This window comes from Sarcophilus harrisii, chromosome 3 (assembly GCF_902635505.1).
Source record: "Sarcophilus harrisii chromosome 3, mSarHar1.11, whole genome shotgun sequence".
Classification (NCBI taxonomy): Eukaryota; Metazoa; Chordata; class Mammalia; order Dasyuromorphia; family Dasyuridae; genus Sarcophilus; species Sarcophilus harrisii.
Genome location: NC_045428.1, coordinates 226,417,883 through 226,435,607, shown reverse-complemented (window position 1 = coordinate 226,435,607; position 17,725 = coordinate 226,417,883). Strand labels below are relative to the sequence as shown.

Sequence of the window (17,725 nt, the reverse complement as noted above, 5' to 3'; positions counted from 1 at the left end):
GATTTTTTAAAAATCACAAATCATGAAGACCACTCACTACTGAATCAGTAAATTAATCAACAAGAATTTTCCACATGCCTACCATTGTTCTAGTTTCTAGAAATACAGAGACAAAAATGAAATCAATAAGCTTACAAATGGAGGAACTAAAATTTCTGTGGGAGAGAGAACATCCATACATATAAAATCATGGATGTTTTGAAAGATTTATATACTTTTAAACATATCAAAGTATAGGGCCTGAGTGTTGAGTGATTTAAGAAAACAAAGCAGCTATCCATGATTACCACTTATTAAAAATGAAAACAGAGTTTAGTGGTTTCAAAACAAAAAGATCTTTACAATTTTGCAATCCTCCTCCCATATCAGAAGGGATTTTTTAGCTTCTGTAAAAAAATTTTTAAGAGAAAATGAAAGGAGTCTTTAAATAGAATTTTAGCATCTACAGTAGGAAGAAGGCTTAGGGATCTTTTAACTTTAACTCCTCATTTTACCCACAAGGAAATTTGGGTGGTCAATCTGAAATAAAGAGGACTACCAAAGGAGCAATCTCAAAGGTTTTTGGTTAAAGAAAAGATGCCACGTAGCACCAAAGTAGGGACCGAAAGGGCAAGGTTTAAATATACTTCAGCAGGAAGGAAATCTCATGGAAGGCACAGCTTGATAAATCTGTTACATAAATTGTTTTACATAACAACCAAAAGTCCATAGAGAAGGTTGGAGAAGCTTTAGGGAATGGTGACATCTGGTCAGAACAGCAGGCTCCAGGTGCAGCAACCAGGAGTTTCAAGAGATATTTCCAGACTAGCTCCAACTGATTTGAACCTGCTCCCACCATGGGACCAGGTGTCAGGGTCATGTAGTCCCTTTTTTTAAAAAATAATAGTTATTTTCAAAATATATGCAAAGTAGTGGCTAGAAACTGGAAACTGAGTGGATGCCCATCAGTTGAAGAATGGCTGAATAAATTGTGGTATATGAATATTATGGAATATTATTGTTCTGTTAGAAATGACCAACAGGATGATTTCAGAAAGGCCTGGAGAGACTTACACAAACTGATGCTGAGTGAAAGGAGCAGGGCCAAGAGATCATCATATACTTCAACAATAATACTAGATGATGACCAGTTCTGATGGACCTGGCCATCCTCAGCAATGAGATCAATCAAATCATTTCCAATGGAGCAGTAATGAACTGAACCAGCTACGCCCAGCGAAAGAACTCTGGGAGATGACTAAAAACCATTACATTGAATTCCCAATCCCTATATTTTTGCCCACCTGCATTTTTGATTTCCTTCACAAGCTAATTGTACAATATTTCAGAGATTGATTCTATTTGTACAGCAAAATAATGGTTTGGTCATGAATACTTATTGTGTATCTAATTTATATTTTAATATATTTAACATCTACTGGTCATCCTGCCATCTGGGGGAGGGGGTGGGGGGGGATAAGAGGTGAAAAATTGGAACAAGAGGTTTGGCAATTGTCAATGCTGTAAAGTTAACCATACATATAACCTGTAAATAAAAGGCTATTAAATAAAAATATATATATATGCAAAGATGTTTTTTAACATTCACTCTTGCAAAACCTTGTGTTTCAAATGTTTCTCCCTCCCTTCCTCTCACCCCCTCTCTTAGAGAGCAAGTAATCCAATATATGTTAAACATGTGCAATTCTTCTACACCATATTTTCACATTTATCTTGCTGCACAAGAAAAACAGATCAGAAGGGGAAAAATGAGAAAGAAAACAGGAAGCAAGCAAACAACAACAAAAAAAGGTGAAAATACTATGTTGTGATCCATACTCAGCCCCCCAGCCCCTCTCTCTGTGTGCAGATGGCTCTCTCCATCACAAGTCTAATGGAATTGGTAACTCCTTCTGATAACTGTATTCAATATTCCCTGTTTTTGGTCAAAAGTCACTAACCAGGGGAAGCATTGAGATATTCTATACACTGCAAAACCTTGTCTTGGAGTCAGAGGATAATGTAAGACATCACACATTAAGGTTAAACCTAACATGTTATACTTAGTAAGAAAATGCAGTTTGCCTAAAAATACTATAATAGTGTCATAATTAAGACAATATCTAAAAAGGTAGATAGATATTAAGCTATAAAAAGATACAAAAGCCAAAAACAGAACACAGGTTACTAAAGTTCATAAACCTAAAAATGAAAATAATATTAATGAAAGGAAAAATATTAAAATAATATAAACATATTTTAAAGCAAAAACAAAAATACCAGAAAGTAATAAAACAAATTCTACTTGCATATCCTATTATGAAACAAAAGTCTCCCTATACATACTTTTCTAACACTCTAAAAGCTAAGATTCTTAATTTGTAATATTCTTCTGGTCCTAATAGTTTAAAACTATATTTTTAATAAAAATATTATATTTTACCAAAATCTTAGATCCAGCACATATCAATGAAAAAGTGTCAAATTAAAACAATCATGAAAATATTTGAATGCTAAGAACTTGAAAATTTGAAACATCTGTAAAGTTTACAGAAAAGGAGAACAACCATAAACTATTTTTAACTGCCACACAATTATAAGTGTATAGGATAGTTCAAAAGCATGTAATAATGAAGTTGAAAAGATATTATTCACTAATTTTGTTGCAAAGTAACTTAATTCAGTTTATAAAATGTTTCCAATTCTAAGCAGTCTCAGTATTCCCATCTGATTGAAAACAACTCAAATAACAAAGTTCCAGATCGTTGTTAGAAAGTTGTTCACACTCAAGGCAATGAACACCAATGGGAAAAGTTAGAGAAAAAGAAAAGGACATTTTTTGTAAAATGCCTTCGAAAATATCAATATTCATGTAAACTTTATTAACCTCACAACAACAAACTATAGGTAAAATTCTTTGATTTCCTCAGGTGATCTCTTTGCATATTTTTAATAAATCTCTTTTGTTACCATTCTCAATCCCTTCAAAAAGTATGGATGATTGGTTAAGGTCCTCCCAGTGCACAGCTTGACTCTGGCTAACAATGGTATGCTTTCAGCAAATACAGCCTTCCTGGGAGTGTTTGACTTAATAGTTCATCAGTTCCACTATGTCTGGGTCATAGAATTCTCTTAACTCTGATGGCTTTGCCATCATTCCTGGCCAGAACTATAGAAAAGATAGATGAGTATTAATCTTGGTATTGAATACCTCATGATTTTCAACCTCTTTGATGTATAGAGTTGTATCATTTTAAAAGCAACTTCTGCTTTTAAATGTCACTGCTGCATAAGTCAAATGATGCAAAACACACACATATGTAATGTTCAAAGATACTCCATTCTCATGATACTAAATGTCAAAGATGCAAACAGAATAGAATGCATTAGATTGTAGACTGTTGCAGGTTTCAGTACAACTGTACATTTTCCCTTATCATTCATGAACTGACTGCACATTAGTAGAATCAATGATTCCTGAAGAACAACAACAACAGCCACTATAACACCCTAATGGATATTAGGATGCAGAAAAGAATAAAGTATGTGAGAGTTTTTCAAGTGTATTAAAGGAGAGAGACTAAAAGCTTCTTCATATAGATACCAATTTGCATTAAAATCCTTTGTTGCTCCAAACCCAAATTTTGCTTTCAGAAATTTAAATATGTGTCCATCAAATTTTAAGAAATTGTTTAATAAATCTATTGAGAAGAACTGTCAAACATGGTTCCAGAGCTAACTGGTGTATTAAGGGAATCTTCAGAAGATGGCAGCGTCAAAACAGGGACTTGCCCAAGTTCTCCCCCAAACACCTCCAAATACCTTTAAATAATGACTCTAAACAAATTTTAAAGCATCAGAACTCACAAAAAGATGGAGTAAGGAAGCGAATAGTTTCCTGATTTTTCGGTGTTAAAACCGGTGTTAAAACCGGTGTTAAAAAATTTATAAGCAATGAACTAAGATTAAAGAACTGAAGGACATAGACCAACAATATACTTGCCACTTATGCAACATATGGCTGTGTAACCTTTGTTGTAGGAAGCATGTTTAAAAAATATGAATAAAATGAATTGTTTTATCTGTATCATGAATTGATTAAATTATCATATCATATTAAAGAGAATAGTTAAATTCTGCAAAAAGAATCAGCTTTTCACAAAATGACTATAAATGTGCTCTAAGTAAATATGTAATTGCTGCTGACGTGTGAAAAATGACAGCATCCGTTTCTTTCTCAAAGGAATGGTGAACTCTACTCTTGTAGTATCTTTTCTATTTATAACAAACCAAAAAGCTGCTAACAGCCCTGACAACCATGTTTCACTAAGGAGCCAGCTGGTTACATAAAGCACTGTGACATACAATATGGCTTGGAGTTCAAATAAATAGTAAATATAAAAATAAGCAGAATCCAAATATATCTATATAGATGGAACTTTTTAATAAAACACTGAGAAAAACCTTTAGGTAAATATTTATTCAATTGAGGATGTTAATGGTTCTCATTATCTCAGTTTTATTATTATATATCAATCCATGGGAACCCTTCATGATAGTCTGAGCCTGCAGCATTTGTTGCTAATAAGAGTAAAATAGCTTGCATTTTTTGCTAGCTATTTTGAATGATATTTCTCACTCCAAGGGGTAGCTAGGTGGTGCAGTGGATAGAGTATCAGCCCTCAAGTCAGGAGGACCTGAGTTCAAATGTGATCTCAAACACTTAACACTTCCTGGATGTGTGACTCTGGGCAAGTCACTTAACCCCAATTGCCTCAACAACAACAACAAAAGATATTTCTCACTCTACTTCCTTAATATTAGAAAATCATAAATCATTTTCATATAAAACAGCACAGTAGGTTGAAGTAAAAAATTCAGTGCAGAGGCCAATGGTTCCACTAATAGAATTTTCCATCATCCTCTCTTACCACAATTAATAATTGTCTTTCCAATTCCTTCTCTTCCCTCTGTGATAAATTATACTCTTAAGTTTCTGTGATTTTTCTTTCTCTCTTTTGCCTAATAGTTCTCATGATGTAACACTTTCAGGCATTTTTCTTCAAAGCAGTTTTGGCTCCTGATGGGAAGCAACAGCCCTGAGCAGCAGCAAGAAATGGAGATGAACCTTCTTGGACTTGATGGGTCCTGGCAGCATTGCCAGGGGTTAAGAAGGGAAGGGACAGGTGAGGGGAAAACCTGGTGAGATCAGCAGAGCATTAGGAGAGAGGTACCCATACTCCGACACTCATGATCATACCCTCGCTCTCTGCATCCCACTATTCCTCCAGTCCCCTTTGTTTAAATGTTGCCTGTTATGCAATATATGATCCATGTAGCCAGAGCCATCCTCTTGGAGGGACCTGTCAGAGTGGTCCATGAATCATTTAACAAACTTTCAATGAACCAGGAACTCATCTGAAAAAGAGGGAGTGCAAAACCCATGGTACTGGGTATCCAAGGTTTTATATGGTGGCTGACCAAGTAGGGATATTCAAATCCCATTTGTGATTCAAGAAATTTCCACCCAAAGTAAAGAGAACTACCAGAAAAACAACAAAAGAATCTTTAATCAAGGAAAAGGAATTGCAATTCTAGATACCACACAGCACCAAAGTACTGGAGGGGCTCAGGAAGGGCAAAAGGGGCAGAGTTTAAATATATTTCAGTAGGAAGAGAATTTCTTGGAAGGCATAATCTGATGAATCTGTTGCATAAGTTGTTTTGCATAACAACCAAAAGTTTGCAGAAAAGGCTGGAGAGGCTTGGGGAATAGTAACATCTGGTCAGAACAAGAGGCTCCAGGTGCAGCAACTAGGAATATCCAGAGATATTACCAGATTGCCTCCAACTGATTCAAATCTGCTACAACCATGGGACCAGGGGAACTGCATTCAACAAAGTCCAGAAAGAAAGTTAAACGACTTGACGAAAGTCAAATGACTTGACCAATAGCACACATCTAATTGCCAAAAGGACCAAACAACTAGATCCCAAGACTCCTAACTCCTAGGCTACTGTTCTTTCTACTACATTCTCAGCACAGTATACAACACAAACTAAGTGCTTAATAAATGTTTATTGATTGATTAATTAATTCTCAATGTCAGTAGTATTACCCCTACCTTCTTTTAGTGGGCATATATTGCCTTTGTGTTTTTTCTTTGTTCCTTTGGATACCAGGATAAACTTGGTTTGTCCCTGTTTATTGCTATAATTATTTATTCATCATAGCTTAAATTATTTAGTTATAATTTAATTCATTAATGTTTCTCAATGGTTTATTCTTATATTAGATTTTGAAGTTATACAAGGGAGACTATCATGAAGGACTTTATTTAGCATTTTGCAGCTTTAGATTAATATTATGACCAGGAAGATGTTCAGGAGAAGCAGAGAAACTCATAACTAAATTTTACTTTGCATTTCAGTGTTGCTCTTTGTTCTTGAGCATCTAAACACCACAAAAACAATAACCCTCATTATTTTGATATTATTACCAGTGATGAATAATTGAAAATAATCATTAAATGAACAAATTGAATTAAACTTCCTTTATTTTCCATGCCTCCAGGCTTGTTCCTTAGCTACAGAGAAAAGATTCTCTGCTGCTACATTTCTTTTTGCAGAGACTGAATGTAAACTTCATGCAAGACAGAGAGAATCATTGATTGGAGCCAGTGGCTCAATTTGTGGTTCTTGGCTGCAAGTATTTCTGGCTTCAAGTGCTCCTAGTATTCTCAAAAAGTACTCAAAGACAGGATGTATGAAACATTGAGAACTCCACTATTTCCATTTCCCCACAAAATTCCTGGGAAGGTACACATAGTGCTCTATGCTAACAAAAAAAAAAGTCTAGATTTGGTGAGACTGGATTGTGAGATCCACAAGGTTCCTGTTGGACAGGACACTTCTGTGCCAGGTATGCAGCCCTCCCATTTCCTATCAGTTTTCTGAAATGATTTCTAATGAAATCTTCCATGCTAGAAACTTCCAGCCTCATAGTTACTCAACCCACCCTCACTTGCAGCTACCTGTCAATGACATCAGAGATGAGAAACCAATTGGTTGTGCCTATAAGAATTCTGTAGAAAGCTGATAGCTCCTACCCTCATATCTGAATGATGGAAGGGGATGGAGAGCAGATGGAATATGGGTTTCCTTGAATTATATTAGGAGAAATGAAAAAAAATCCTGAAGATGAACTTATTTAGAATGACTCACTTTCTCCTACTCCTCATCATACCTGAAATCTGGCCATCTTTCCCAATCTGGTGACTAATAATTTGGTTTGCAAAGGAAAGAACACTGGTTTTTAAAGAAGAGGAATTGGGTTCAGATCTTTGTTCTTCAACTTAAATTGTGCTAATTATTAAGTTTAATTATTAATTATCAAATTAGATTTGATCTTGAGCACTAAAGTCATTTAGCTTCCCTGAGTCTTAATTTCCTCATTTATAAAATTAACAGGATGGGATTTGGGTTAGGTAATTAATTTCTAAGATCTCTTTCTAATTCTAAACATATGATTCTATGATTGTGATGAAAGGACTCTAGGAAACTTTGAAGTGTTACACCAAAGCTTCTTAAACTGTGGGTTGCAACCCCATCTGGGGTCATGTAACTGAATATGGAGGTCATGAAATTATAATTTATTATTAGTAAATGTTTGATTTGTATAATTATTTTATATACCTATATGCCCAGGACCATTGAAAAATTTCTCAGATGAAATGGAGTCACAAGTAAAAAAAGTTTAAAAAGTCCTGTGCTATGCTAGTGGAAGATTCTATTATTAGTAACATGAATGATTATTTTCATTAACATAGTATAGAATCAAGAGCTAGAAGGAACCAGAGAAGTCTTATCATTTAGCCTCTACTTATATGTCCTTCCTTCATCTGTAATTTAGATGAGAAAACTGAGAAATTTGGAAAAATTAAGTGACTTATTACACAGCTAGTAAGGAGAACTGAATCCAAGCCCTCAGCTTCCAAATTCAGAATCCTTCCCCTTAAATACACTATGAAAAAATTTTTAATGTCATCTAGAGTTCTTCCCACTGGAAGATCTCCACCTTTCTATTCCTTCATGGCTAAGAGAAGACAGATTTAATGATTTTCTGTGGCCAGGGAGATTAATCATCAGAATCTGGCCAGTCCTTTACTAATAAATAACTCTGAGTTTAATAAGTAGGATTATCCACTGACCACAAATGGGTATTATTTCTATCACAGGTATTTTATTCAAAGCCTTTTCAATGAGTCAGGTAACTGATCTGACCTTGTGATCTATATCTTGTCACTGGACCCAAATGGCTCTGAAGGGAAAAGTGAGACAGGTGACTTTGCACAGCTCTCCCTCACTTAAATCCAACTTACTTGTCACAGCATGAACTCCCTGATATCGTGGTCCTCTATGAGAATGAAGTACAAAAAGCAACAGCAAAACAACATGAAATGCCTACTATGTGCTAAGCTCTTTTTTTTTTCTTTTTTCTCATTTTTCTTTTTTTTTTCTTTTTTATTATAGCTTTTTATTTACAAGGTATATGCATGGGTAATTTTATAGCATTGACAATTGCCAAATCTTTTGTTCCAAATTTTCCCCTCCTTCCCCTCACCCCCTCCCCTAGATGGCAGGTTGACCAATACATGTTAAATATGTTAAAGTATAAATTAAATACAAAATAAGTATACAAGTCCAAACCATTATTTTGCTGTACAAAAAGAATTGGACTCTGAAATAGTGTACAATTAGCCTGTGAAGGAAATCAAAAATGCAGGCAGACAAAAACAGAGGGACTGGGAATTCTATGTAATGGTTTTTAGTCATCTCCCAGAGTTCTTTCCCTGGGGGTAGCTGGTTCAGTTCATTCTTGCTCTATTGGAACTGATTTGGTTAATCTTCATTGTTGAAGAGGGCCACCCCATCAGAATTGATCATCATATAGTATTGTTGAAGTATATAATGATCTCCTGGACCTGCTCATTTCACTCAGCATCAGTTCGTGTAAGTCTCTCCAGGCCTTTCTGAAATCATCCTGTTGGTCATTTCTTATAGATCAATAATATTCCATAATAATCATATACCACAATTTATTCGGCCATTCTCCAATTGATGGGCATCCACTCAGTTTCCAGTTTCTGGCCATTACAAAGAGGGCTGCCACAAATATTCTTGCACATACAGGTCCCTTTCTCTTCTTTAAAATCTCTTTGGGATATAAGCCCAGTTAGTAACACTGCTGGATCAAAGGATATTGTGCTAAGCTCTTTACAAATATTGTGCTTGATTCTCACAATAATTCTGTGAGGTAAGTGTTCCTGTTATTTCCATTTTTCAATTGAGGAAAATGAGAAGTTAATTGAATTATCCAAGGTAATGTAGTTGGTAAATGTCTACAGCAGTATTTGAACTCAGGTCTTCTTATCCCCAGGTTTAGTGCTCTTACCCATTATACTACACAGTTATCACTGGCTAAACTCTGGAGAACCCCTATATCACAGAGAGGCTTCAGGGGAAGAATTTGGATGAGGCTCATTGTTATTTTTATGTATATATGCTTACCTAGAGATGTATTACTCAAGAGATAGATGGTGGAGAATCCATTTCCTAACTCAACTTTATTGACCCCTAATTAAAGAACTGTCAAATTCAATGGAGCTAAAGTGACTTTTATATTTTCAAATACAACAGAACTTTATTAAAAATTTAAAAACTGGAGTATCGCAGCACTTGCTGCTGCACCATACCCATGCCTCTATTAGAGATCAAAATTTTTGCTTAAAAAAGTAAAAAAAAATTCTTAGCTCATGACCCTACAAAAAAGAGATGACTGACCAGATTTGGTTGGTAAACTATATGGTTTCCTCATACAGAAGACTCTGCCTTTGTGGGCAGCAAGACTTCAGAGTGCACTTAACTAGATTAAAATGTAATTGGGAAATTAAAAATAAAATAAAAACATAATACAACATCAATAATGCTAATGTGTTGTTTTCTAAGTCAACATGTGGCCAGCAGGGTTTCTGTTTTAGATTGACACCACTGATTTACACTTCCTCTCAAGGCAGTTGGCAATATTCATACTGGTGAGGGGAGAAATCCAAAAATATTATTTTGTATGTATCTATCTCATTTTAACATTTTAATGGATGTATGATCTCAGTTTGCGGTGTTGTAGGAATTAGCTCTAATAATGCAGCAATCCATCCATGATCACCTGTTTTTTTTATAATGCTTATCCATATCCTCCTATACATAAATCCTAGAGGTGGGTGTAGAGTGCCTAATAAGCTGGAGGCCTTAAAGCACTAATTACATAATTACCAATGAATTGACCATTGATTAACCCTTGATCTTGCTATGTCCATCTTTATTTTCTGTTTTCAAAATTTTTCTGAAGATATCCATCACACTATAGAACTTCTGAAATTAATATTTATTAAAAAATATATGGTTTACACATTTTTAATTAATGAACCCACCTAAAACTGCTTAGAGAGAGAAGGGAAAAAACCTGACAGCACAAGGGAAGGAAGAATTAAAAGTAGACACAACTCTGAAAGCACTGAAAGCACAGCAGTCTGGGTCCATTTCAAATGCAATCAGTTTTTTTTTATCTTATTATACTTTCCTATTTTTCAAATTTTATTCCATAGAGTGTTTCTGATTACAGAATAGTTAATCTTTCTGTCTAAATATAGTCCAGTAATAATAATCCATAATTACACAGCACTTTGATATTTATGAATATTTTCCCCCTGTGATAACCCTATGAAGCATACAATACAAGCATTATCTCCATGTTTTATAAAGAAGAAAATTGAAAGCTCAGAAAAGGAATATCATCTCATCTCAGAGAATCTCATTTAGAAAAATCCTATACCTGAAGAGGTATTCCAGTCCTCAATAAAGCATCTTTCAGATACTCCCACCACCTCTGAAACATCCCATTTCACTTTTGGACAGTTCTCACTGGTTAAGAAGTTTTTCCTTACATCTAATTAAAGATCTCCCTCCACAACTTACCATCATCCTTCTTTTGTTCACTAACCCCAAACAGAACACTTTAAACAATGACTCAAGCTTGAAGATAGCCATCATGTTGTCATAAATGAGTTTTTTCACCCATGTGAATGTTCTAGAAACTTGACATTAAATTTAAAAGTCTCTTTTACTTAAAAAAAATTTTATGGGAACAAAATACTTATAAAATCATATGCTTTCCTGCCTTATTAAACAGAGTGTACAGAATATGATTTAACTTTTTCTTTTGTTCGCTCAGTCTAATAATGTTACTTCAATATATCAGTGGATCTAAGATCTCATATCAATATGGGACTCCCTGTGATTGTGCTAGTTCCAACCTAGTTCCAACCTAACACTCGACAACCCAATGGCCTAATGGTACCAGTTCCAACCCAGTCCTATGCAGTTCTATTTCATCTTCCCATGCCCAGGAGATCTATCAAACATACATAATGAATTCATCTCTCTGATGATATCTTTAATGTCACATCTTTGTGATCTCTGTGGGTAAAATGTTGTAACCTAATTATCCCTACCATATATTCTCCATATTCTCTTGGGTGACCTTCATCATTAATTCTTCAAAAGCTGTGTGGAATTCCATGATCCAGAACATAAAATATCTTTAGAAAAATTTAATATTTAAAAGATGAACTTTTGTTTTGGTAGTAACTTTGGGTCATTGAAAAAGTCCTAGGTAACTTCTCTATCATTAATAAAAAAATAAATTTTTTTTTTAGCTTTTAAAGGAGAAAGGGGATAAAGTAGGAAAGGGGGTGGGGGAAGGACATTTGCATGTATTTACTTGATTACAGGGCCATCTTTCATGAAATCTTTGATTTGGTCTTATGACTAATCCATGTGTCAGCATTTTTTTTTTTTTTTTTTTGCCTTTAATGCCTAATCATTTTTGTTCAGCAAAATAAAAGTCCCAGAATTTTTAACAATCCATGTTTCTTCTTCCAGTCTCTTCTCTACCCCCATCCAACCCTATTCTAAAGGGTATTATTTCCTTGTCCTCACTGAGAACTCCAAGATTTTAGTGATGCCTTGGGAAGGAATATAGGGAAGGTAGTATTCCTGAATTTTATTAAACCCTTTGCGGATGGTGAAGGGTTACATTACCAAAACAATCCTGGAAAGGTCTATGACTTCAGCCACATATACGGCAAGAAACTGGTTAATCCTGAGACCCCCCCCCCCCATAAGGGAGGGTAGAGTTGCATCATCAAATCAGCCTTAGCAAACACTATAGCCTCAGCCAATCCCAAATATATAAAAGAAATGTGTTTGTCACCCTTGGGGAGAGTGTAAATAGGGGCTTATTACAGAAAGAACAGTAAGAAAAAAAGCAGACTACTGAGTGTCTCCCTCTCAGTCTCTATCTTTAACTTTGAGTGCAATTCAGGATGAAGGGGGAGATGTCTCCCTTTTTTCTAAGTAGGTGTGATCCCATGTACACACAACATTCTAATCTTTGCTCTTTAGAAAAAATGTAAATGAAATTACTAAATAAAGATATTCTTTCTTTTTTATTATTTTAAAGCTTTTTATTTTAAAAATATATGCATAGATAATTTTCAATATTCACCCTTGCAAAACTTTGTATTCCAAATTTTTTCTCTGTCTTTTTCCCCCCATCACCTCCCCTAGTTGACAAGTAATCTGATATATGTTAAACATGGGCAATTCTTCAATACATATTTCCACAATTATCATCCTGCACAAGAAAAATCAGATCAAAAAGGAAAAAATGAAGAAGAAAACAAAATGCAAGTAAACAACAACAAATGCTGTGATTCACACTTAATTCCCACAGTTCTCTCTCTGGGTCCCACAAAGATATTCTTTCAAACCAGCTGAATCTCAATCATTATACTGATAATCTATAATTTTCTCTCTCTCCAAAATTAAAATAAATTTTAATTTATTTTAAAATTAAATAAAATAAATTTTAATTTATTTTAAAGTTAAATAAAATTTAAAAATTAAAATATTTTGACCTGAATAATTAGCCTTGATATGATAGGAAAGGAAAAATCTATATTATAGAGAAAAGTCCTCTGGGAACTTATTAGCTCTTGATATTTGACCTTGTCAAGATCAATGGATATGTGTTTAGCTTGAATTTTCAAATGTAATAGTGGGGCAATTGAACAAGAAGAATTGAGATATAAGAGAGAAAAAGAGAAGAAGGGGAGGGAGAGAGAAAGAGAGGGGAGAGGAAGGGAGAGGGAGAAAGGGAGGGAGAGAGAAGTGGGGTAATTGAACAAAAAGAATTGAGATATAAGAAAGAGAAAGAGAAGGGGAGAAAGAGAGAGAGAGAGAGAGAGAGAGAGAGAGAGAGAGAGAGAGAGAGAGAAAGAGAATCAGGAAGAGGTTTCTCTGAAGGGGAAGGTTAGAGTAAGTAGGAATACTTCAAAGGCAAGATGAAGAACAGGAAGTATTTATCAAATTTCTAAGACGGCAACTTAGTGGTGAGTCAATATAAGCACAGGAAAGAGAGACTGAATGGGGGCAATTATTTAGCAATACACCTGCATATGCAGGCCATTTGTTGATTCTGGGTCCATTGTTATTACACTTTATTGTTTATTTTGCTCCAACTTTTGTAATATAATGAGATCAAGCAACGAATCTTACTTTGTATTGTAGAAGCTACAATTTCCTAGCTCTAGAATTCTTTCACAAGCTGAATAATCTTGTACCCTTAAAAAAGGAGAAACAGCAAAAACTGGAAATTTAAAGGATATCCATCAATTGGGCAATAGCTAAATAAGTTGTGGGTATATGATTGTGATGGAATATTACTGTGGTGTAAGAAATGATGAGTTCAATGATTTTAGAAAAACTTGGAAGGATTTGCCTGAAATAAAGAAAAGCAAATTAAAAGAACCAAAAGAATGTTATTATACAGTAGCAGCAATATTGCTTGAAGAATAACTGTGATGAATGATTAAATTATTCTATTATAAATATTCAAATCAACTACAAAGGACTTATCAAGGAAGATGCTATTACACTTCATGAGAAGAAATGATAAATAGACAAATATGTGTAATATGGTATACACACACACACACACACATACCTCTGTGTAAGAGTTTTCTTTAATGCAAAGTAGGGAGAGAGACAGTTTAGAACTTAAAATGTAACAAAACCCAAAAATTTTGGATCTTCTCCCAAATTTTGATTTCCATGATTTCACACAGTTTCTTGGCTGTTTCCAAAGTTATTTGGAATCCCCACTGTCTTTCATTTAAGCAAAGAATAAAGATATTTCCTTCACCTTTAATGAATCATGAGCTAAAAGAGGACCTTTGAGAATACATCTAGTTTTTTAGGTCTTTGAAGGATAATAAAAAAAGGTTCCTTTTCTTTGTTCTTCAACATTCTCAATTCTCTTGCAATCTTTAAACTTTTTAGACAAAGTTAATCTGTCCTACCGATGTAATTTCTGAAATATTTGATTTTAAAGATCACATCTTTTAAAAAAAAGCATTTTGTTAAAATATAGCATGGGGGAAGGAAGAAGAGAAGAAATTTCATATTTGGGGGCTATCCTCTTTCAAGATTGGGGCAAGCTAGGTGAAGCAACAGATAGAATCCTGACTCTAGAGTTAGGAGGACTTGAATTCAAATCCAACCTCACTTACTAGCTGTATGACTTTGAATCTGTCACCATCCCATCTCCTCCCTCAGCAGGACTTGGTTCATTCCTTTTCCTTAAAGCTTCCAGTAGGGACCTGGATTCTTCCCAAAGAATCAGTTCCTCATACATACACAGTGGGCACAGATGGAGCAAAGATGTTGTATATTCAAAATAATAGTATAAGAGTTTTCCAAAATCTTCAAGTTATATATTACATATTAAAAACAACATAAGGTTGCATGGAAATAGAATTTGCTTGAACATATGGAAAAATATTTGAATTGAAATGGAGATAAGCATATTTACGCAATTCCCTACAAGGACCATTGTAAGGAAAATGCTTTGTAATGAACTTTAAAGAACAATGTGAATTATTATGGCATTATCATGCATGATTAGAGATGCACTTTTTATTGAAATCTTATTGATTGTGAGGATATTTAAGTTCAATAATTCTTACCAAATATTTATCTGGATGGATCCTCCAGTCCCTTTTTAATATTTTAATAAATTCATCTAACTCTGTCTATATTACATAGAAGAAGAGCAGATCCCTTTGGCATTTATAATCTGTCTCACCAAATATCTAGCTATTTGGTATGAGCATGATTGAACTTCATAAGGATAAATGCATACCCAACAATGCAACTCCAATTATGATGTATTCATAACATGCAAATACAATGAGTTTTTCCTGCTTTAGCAAAACATTTAACAATTGAGTACTCTGAAAAGATCTCATTCTTTTTAAAAAGGCTCCATTATGTTTGAAAATAAATGCCCTGCAAGAATACTTTTTGTTACAACAATTAAAAATCAAACATTAATCTATGACCTAAATAGCTTTTGTCAATGAGTAAGAAATCTTCATCATGTTAAAAAACAGAAGCAGGGAGATAATAACACAAGTAAGTAGGTATTGTGGAGCAGATTCTATATTAATTAAATAAATGCATGTTACTCTAGTCTTGCAAATGCTGAAGCCATTATTATGGTCTGGAATAAAAGGAACTGGCCTTAAATCTTAGCTTTGTACTTCAATCTATGTATTTAATAAATATATCCATCTCTGGCCCTCATCTATCAAATAAGTGAGTTTGTAACTAGCTGAATTTTTTTTTTATTTTATTTAATAGCCTTTAATTTACAGGATATATACATGGGTAACTTTACAGCATTAACAATTGCCAAACCTCTTGTTCCAATTTTTCACCTCTTACCCCCCCCACCCCCTCCCCTAAATGGCAGGATGACCAGTAGATGTTAAATATATTAAAATATAACTTAGATACACAATAAGTATACATGACCAAAACATTATTTTGCTGTACAAAAAGAATCAGACTCTGAATTATTGTACAATTAGCTTGTGAAGGAAATCAAAGATGCAGGTGTGCATAAATATAGGGACTGGGAATTCAATGTAATGGTTTTTAGTCATCTCCCAGAGTTCTTTTTCTGGGTATAGCTAGTAACTAGCTGAATTTTATAAAAGGACCCTTTCTCCTTTTAAAAGTACGATCCTAGGATCATATCTATCTCTATATTAATCATATCCTAGGAACACATAAACTCTAGCAAGGACTAACAGGTAAATTTGGGGACATTGGAGTATTTATTATGGAACATCATTGTAGCAGAAAGCCGAACAGGAATTTCAGAAGCTATTTTGTCAAATTCTTCCATTAACATGAGGAAACATAGAGAAGGGAGGAGAAGAGGGAAAAGGAGAAGAGTGGAGGAGAGAAAAAGGGAAGGGAACTTTGGGAGGTTACAAAGATAGTAATTGTCAATTGGGCCTGCAACTTTAAAATTCAGTGCTCTTTCCACACAGTTAAACACCAGATAAAGATCAAAAGTGTATGTTCCCCAGACTCTGCCTGGTGTAGGTACTTTTGTAGTAATATATGTAACAAAGTATGAGAATTGGATGGAGGTTTAATTTAAGAAAATAAGATTAGAGAAATACAGAGAAATGAAACTTAAATTAGAAAATTGAAACTTAAACAATGGAGACTAGCACAAGGAATAAGGTAATATAAAATTAAAAAGGGAAAAATGTAATCGTGATGGGGGAATTCAGAAATAAAAATTTAAAAAGGAAAATGTAATCAGAGGTGAGGTACTCAGACTTGTAAATTATTGTTATTATAAGCAAAGAACTATTTACATATAGTTGTAATATAATGTGCAATTAGATGTAATAATGTATGCAGAAGAGGAAAGAAGGGATAGATTGTGGTCTCTGGTACTCAACCAATGGGACATCAAGGGACAATTAAGCTTCTGGTATAAAAAAGAACAAAAATTGATTCCAAGGGTTCCTATTCTACAGAATATCTGCCTTTGAAGTTGGGTAATTAAAGATTTTTAACTTCACTACTCCCAAGCCCAAAGGAGTTATTTCTCATACAAACATTGAAAGGAGTCAAGAAAATCAGAGTTCTAGTAACAAATTCCACTACTGCTGTGAGATTCATGAGTTCCTCTGGGACAGGGATTATCTTTCTTTATTCCCATTGCTTCAGGCACAAGGCTTGATATACATGTGCCATTAATAAATGCTTACTTGACTGACTTAAAGTCTCTGTGTTATCTGTAAGATGGGGCAAAGGTACTGCTCTTTAATAATCCTACGTTACCTGGACATGTAGAGGGTATTTTATAACTTACAAAAAGCAATAACCTATAAAATGCTATCAACTGGTTGTCTATACACCCATTCTCTGTGAAAGGCACCTTTGTGCTTGTTCAACAAAAATGAAGATCAAACAACTGACTTCAAAGATGAAAATCAAAGACAATATAACCCCTAACTTCTGGGAGGCACCTGTATCTCCTCCACTTCCTCTCACTTGCCTCTAAACCCTCTGCAGTACAGTTTCTGGTTCCATTATTTAACTACAAACAGCTGCCTTCAAAAGCTAACAATAATCTTTTATATGCTAAATTTAACCATCTCTTCTGGACTTCTCCGAAATACCTTATACTGTTGTATTTCTATTGATCACCTTCTCTTCTTGAATACTCTCTTCTCTCTAGATTTTCATATCTGCTTTA

At 34.4% G+C, this 17,725-nt stretch overlaps 1 pseudogene; it reads right to left on the bottom strand.

Annotated features, from left to right (window-relative positions):
• Nucleotides 1-2,880: 2,880 nt before the first annotated feature.
• Nucleotides 2,881-5,015, bottom strand: LOC100922119 (annotated as a pseudogene).
• Nucleotides 5,016-17,725: the final 12,710 nt, after the last annotated feature.